General features: G+C 41.9%; 1 protein-coding gene across 4 annotated transcripts in view; it reads right to left on the reverse strand.

Moving 5' to 3' along the window:
• LOC121281112 (histamine H2 receptor-like) overlaps nt 1-4,976 on the reverse strand; it is a 64,335-nt gene extending 59,359 nt beyond the window's left edge. For 2 of the 4 annotated variants that reach the window (XR_005943816.1, XM_041193809.1), the window contains exon 1: nt 4,860-4,976. The gene's annotated coding sequence lies outside the window, so the exon portion shown is untranslated. Of the gene's footprint in view, nt 1-3,817; nt 4,039-4,859 lie in introns of those variants that run through there. The other 2 variants (XR_005943817.1, XM_041193811.1) reach the window with 2 other exon arrangements.
• Nucleotides 4,977-6,000: the final 1,024 nt, after the last annotated feature.

A 6,000-nucleotide genomic window follows, 5' to 3' on the forward strand; every position in this document is an offset into this window, starting at 1 on the left:
TGAGTATTTCGAGAATTTTTTATTTTTATTTCATAGTTCTTCCATCTGCAGAATAATATTTTGAGTATTGCTGAAAAAAGACGTTTTATTTGCTGAAGCTTTTCATCTTGCACTCATCAGGACAATTCACAAGAAAATACAAATGTCAGGGGTAACAACATATTTATACTATATGAGAAGACAGTGCTGATTGGTTGGCAAGTGGTCTCTGATTGGTAGAGGTGTTGCCATGGAGAATGCACCAGTTGATGGTGGCTGACAGTTAACTGCCAAGTATTGTTTAAAAGATAAACCAGGCAGCTTGACTCTGGTTGTCAAGACATTGCCCTGCGGAATGAACCAGTGAATGGCTGTACCATAAAATGACTATTTACAATATCTTACTTTTGTATGTGTGTATACATACATATCTATATCAGTGGTTGTGTTTTTCTCTATTCAGTTGCTATTTTTTCAGATAACCAATTTTTCCTCTTTTATTCTCTTTTGACAAATGCAAACACACCCCATTCTGTGTTCTGTGTATGATAAAAGACAGGGCAATAATTTTAAGATGTGAAACTCTAAAATAGTCAAGAACAGCTCTAGAAGATGAGACAAAATACACATTCATTCTTTTGGTTTCCTCAACCAAACAAGGAGCAGTGCTCACAGGGACTGCTGGTTATGGAATGCAAGACTACAAGCCCTTACTTTTCACTTGTTAGTTTAAATGACTGGAAACAGAAACATTGTGGGCCTGTGGTTGATTGACCAGTGCTTCTGTTAGTGCTGCTCCTTTCCAAGGAGACCTGATTGGAAAATCATCCCTAAGAGCCATCCTGGTAAAGGATGTGTGTATGAAACAGAAAATACTTAAAGCATGTTTCTCTCAATCCATATGCAGAAACTTTTTCTGGCTTTTGAAAGTTTGGCCATTCCGGTATTAGGTTCTTGATCAATCATTAACCGAGACATTGGATCTTGAAAAGACAATGTACTATGAGATTATATTTAATTCCAAAGTAGACAAGTATTTGTAAATGTTTGTCTTACCCATTTAAATGTAGATTAAGTGTCAATTTTATGTAGGTAAGTGTGCACTAATTCAAAAAACGGAAGTGTCACTCTGATAAGTCCCAAAATGACAGTGCAGTAAAGCTTCATTTTGGAAAGGCCATCTCAACAGCAACAACAACAATGTTTGCATTGATATGCCATGTTTAAATGTAATAAAATGTCTCAAGACACTTTGCAGGAGCATTATCAGACAAAATTTGACTCAGAGTTATATACATAGATGGGGCAGCTGAAAGCTAGGATTTAAGCAGAGCTAGAATGGAGGAGACTGAGGTAGAAAGGTTTGAGGAGGTATTCCAGAGCTTGGGGCCTAGGCTGCTGAACACATGGCTGTCAATGATGGGGCAAAGGAAATTGCAGCCAGAGTTGGAGGAATGTAGAATTGGGCAGAGTTATAGGACTAGAAAAGGTTACGGGGCTTGGGAGTGACTCATACTAAATTGAGTTCACATTTGTTGATTTATAACTCCAGCCTGGTGGGAAGTTACATTTTAAAGATGCAGAGCCTAACTATTATACCCTCTGAAAGAAGAAAATCTTTATATTGGCAAAAGCAAAATGCTGCAGATTCTGGAAATCAGAAATTAGAAAACACAAGAGACAGTCAATTGGTCAGGCAGCATCTGTTGAGAAAATACAAGTCAGTTGTTCAGGTATAAACCCATCCTCAGAAATAAACAAATGTTGCAGACCATGTGCACAGGAACAGACACAGGGTGACCTATAGTGCTATGGTGGACATCAGGAATTGGTTAAAGGACAGCAGTGATATGGGAAAAAGTCAAAACAGACATAAGAACAACTTGCATTTATCTGGCACATAGCAAAGCATTCCAAGGTATTTCAGAGGTGTGTAAACTGGACTCTGAGTGTGAGAAGAACTAATGGATAATGAGAATCATGAAAAAAAATGGCAAAGTGGAACAAGATCCAGTGGTCTAGGTGTCTGGTGAAAGGAAATATTAGTTCAATGACAACAAGACTGCACAGCACCCTGTCAGTGCAGTGAGTAGATTGAATTGCATTATTATCAGCACAAAGCAGGTACTTTGGTCGCTGCTCAGCCAGCATAAAAAGCAAAGAGCAGGTGTTGGAAATCTATAACAAAGAAACAGAAAACGCTGTATACATTCAGTGAATTAGCCTGCCTGCATTAGAAAAGGGGAGATTATGGGGTGGATTGATCCAGATGTTTAATATTAAGGAAGGATAGGACATAGTAATTTAGAGCAGCCTGTTTTCAGTGACTGAGAAAGTCTAGTAGCAGCAGCTTACAAAAAGAAAGACTTGTATTTATGTAACGCCTTTCATGACCTCAGGACATCCCAAAACGCTTGAGGAAAAGCAGCAGCAAGCTCCCATCAACGCCAATGCATCTCTTTGTGTAACATTGATTGAGGGATAATTGGGCAGGACACCAGGGGCAGCTCCCTTCCTCTTCATCAAAATAGTGCCATGGGATCTTTAATGTTCATCGCAGAGGGCAGACAGGTTCTCCGTTTAACAATGGCACCCAAACGATATCACTTCCATTAGCGCAGCACTCACTCAGGCCTGCAGCGGCGTGTTAGTCTAGGTTATTATGTTCAAATCTCCAGAATGGGATCCAAACTTTGTAACCCCCGACTCAGACAGTAGTGCCCACCGAGCCACGGTAACATCTAAATAGATGTTTTTATCTCTAAATAGGAGGTTGAATATAAGGAATTTAGGACATAAGAGTGCACGCAGGGTTCTTGAAGCTGTGAGATGCCATTCACAGGAGTTGCAGATCGAAAGAGACCATTTATTAGAATATGTTAGAAAGGCAATTGGGAAAAAAGTGGAGGGGGGGGGGGCGGTGGGGGTGGTGGGAATAGGATTGCCGCTGTGCAGGGTGAACTGGTTCACCCGAGTCGTCCGCCTCTGTTGTAATTTCCAGAGTTCAACTGAGTGACCAGTTCAGGCATAGACCCTTGCCTCTGCAGCTGAGATGTAACATCCCTTCTCTCTCCAGCTCTGGCTGAGCTGCTGGGGTTAGCTGCCTAAGCGGGACCCTTCACACGCGTGGACCAAGATCCGACCTCCAGGATCCTGGTAACACGTCAAAGTGCTAAGGACTGAGTAGGTAGCCAGGAGGTAGCCCCCTCCAATCGGGGCCGGAGTCGAAAAGTAAGAAGCGTGACAGCCTCAACAATCAGGCGTGAAAGTCCTACAAACTCTCAGCTACCGAACTGACAAAGAACCCAAGTGTTATGCTTAGTGCCGTCATGATTCATTCAATCTTCATTATTGGACCTTCAGCCACAGCAAGGGGCGTCCAGCATGTATAAAACGTAGCCATCCATCAGTATATGGCCGGGGATGATTTTAGATCTGAAAACTTCCTTGGTGAGAAAAAAAATCTAAAGATAAGCTTTTTTCTGTTACTTTCACTTCCCCATTCCCCTAGGGATCCACCTTAATTTGTAAATATAAGTTTTAGGAAAAGGTAGTTATTTAAAGGCTCCCGCCTGGCCAAGGTCTGACAATCAGGTGAACTTAAAGACAGGGCAGGCTGAAAGCGAACAGCAATCAGAAATGAATTGGGGCTGGAGCCGACACCGTAGGCAATGGAAAGATTCTGATTCCATGTACAAACTCAGACATTGTCATTCATGTTTTACATCTACATCAGAAGTATGCTTTCCCAAATATTCCGATTAAACTGGTGGAACTGTCGCGGGACAGTAAAAACGCTGCAGGCTACCATCTGGGAGTAAACTGCGGGACGGGTTACCTGGAGTGCGCTATTCCGCGTGTTGACGGCACTAACAAAGTTGGAGCGGGTTGCAGGAGATGTTCTTGTACGATTCTGGTGTTCGAATTCCATAGATGAGCAAAGCCGAGAGTCTGAGTTCCTCTGTCCGTCCACTGGAATCGCCCTTGAATTTCAGGCTCTGCTTTCAACTACTTTCACTACTTCAGGGTAGTTGGCTCTGATGGGAGCTCTACGCATGTGCGCTGGTCAGATAAGACGCTTGGGTTTGTACTTCTGCTAATAAAGATTTATATAAAGAATGTTGTTTATGTTTCGTACACGTGGGGGCAACTCCTTGTACAAGTGAGGTTCACGACCAAAATTATGCAAAGTACAATCTAATATTAGCCATGTGCAGAGTGTGTTCACGTCCGACATTTAGTATTTTCTGGATAAATCTGTATATTTTCTGTACAATAGTTGAGAACCTGAAAACCTAGAAACCCTTAAGATTCTTTGATGTAAACTTATAATAAGCCCCCGGAAACACAGCGCCCATCTTTTCGCATGTCCCATTGGTCCTTGTGGGCTGCCTGACACAGGAGCTTCTCCCTGTGCCCTCTTCCTGCAGCCTGGAGGTTCTGATTTTTTTTTACAGTCCTACTTCTATTTGGCTACCTTTTCATTTTATTCCCCTTCACTCAGTGCGACCTGCTGGTGTCTGCGGTACCGAGCACATGCAGGCGCGATTGGTGTTTAATTTCAAATGCCCTTTGCACAGTGCCATCCTAAAGTGTTTCACAGCCTGTGAAGTACTTTTGAAGTGTGAAAGCCAATTTGCGGCAGCAGAGGTTAGCTAAGACAGCAGGAAGGCCTGAAGAAGAGTCTGAAGAGCCCTGAAGAAGAGTCATACGGACTCGAAACGTTAACTGTGTCTTTCTCTCCACATATGCTGTCAGACCTGCTGAGTTTTTCCAGCATTTTTTTGTTTTGGTTGAGCAGAGCTCGCCTGCTCATTGTTTCAAAATAGTAACATGATACCACTTTAACTTTAGTCTAAAATAGGCACTGGGGAACTTACCCAAGTTATATTCCAACTTCATGCTTTTAGAAATTTCAGAAGTCATAGTTCATGTCCTGATTGAAAGTTGCAGCTTCTGATATTCAAGCACGGAAGGAATAGTTCACCTGAGAAAGCAGAGAGAACTTTGGTTTAACATCTCATCCAAAAGATGATGCCCCTGACAGTGCAGCACTCACTCGGAACTGAACTGAGAGTGTCAGCCAAGATAATTTTGTACTCAAATCTCTGAAGTGGGATTTATGTTGCAATTCAGTGTCATAATCCTCAATAGTCCCACACACCAACCATTACATAATCTCCTGGAGAAGGCAAGAAACAAGATTTTTTTAAAAGACCTCCATTAATTCTGGCAGAGAGAAGAATTCTAGGAAATTCATGTCAGATCCATAAAGTTGATTAAAATAAGTTTCAGGAGACCAGTGACCAAGAGGCACATCACCCAAAATTCCTTATATTTCTTGCGTGCCCTGAGGAATCCATCCAGCTCCCTTTTAACATTTGCAGCAAATTCAAATTTATTATACGAGCAGACTACTTGCTCCTGTGATCAGTGGCCCACTGAAAAAACAATTCCTCGGATCCAATCTTGTCCTGTGTATTTCCCCTGATTATCTACAAGTACTTGCTGTGGCTCAGCAGTAGCAGCCTTGCCTCTAATTCAGAAATATGTGGGTTCCAACCACACTCATGAGACTTGAGAACTTCTATGTTGAGAGGATACTGCTATTAGAGGTACAGATTGCTTAGGTAAGATGTTAAACCAAGGCCCCATCTACCCTCTCAAGTGGAGGTAAAAGATCCATGAAAGGGAAGAACAGGGATGCTTTGCCAGTGTCATGGCCAACATTTATTCCTTAACCAACACCTAAAAGGAATGCTATGGTCATTTACTTAATTGCTGTTTGTAGGAGCTTGCTGTGTGCAAATTCAATGCTATGTTTTCCACATTATAACAGTGACTGTATTGCAAATTTATTTCACAGCTTGTCAAGTGCATGGAACACCTTAAGATTGTGAAAGGTGCAATAAAAATGGGAAGTCAAGCTCTTCTTGTCTCAGTCTCTCATTCCTTTCTAATCAAGCTGTCTAACTCAAGTTGTCTATCCACATAGAAAAAGCCTAGTCCCAGCATTCTTTT

The sequence above is a fragment of the Carcharodon carcharias genome, chromosome 8 (assembly GCF_017639515.1).
Source record: "Carcharodon carcharias isolate sCarCar2 chromosome 8, sCarCar2.pri, whole genome shotgun sequence".
In the NCBI taxonomy this organism is placed as follows: Eukaryota; Metazoa; Chordata; class Chondrichthyes; order Lamniformes; family Lamnidae; genus Carcharodon; species Carcharodon carcharias.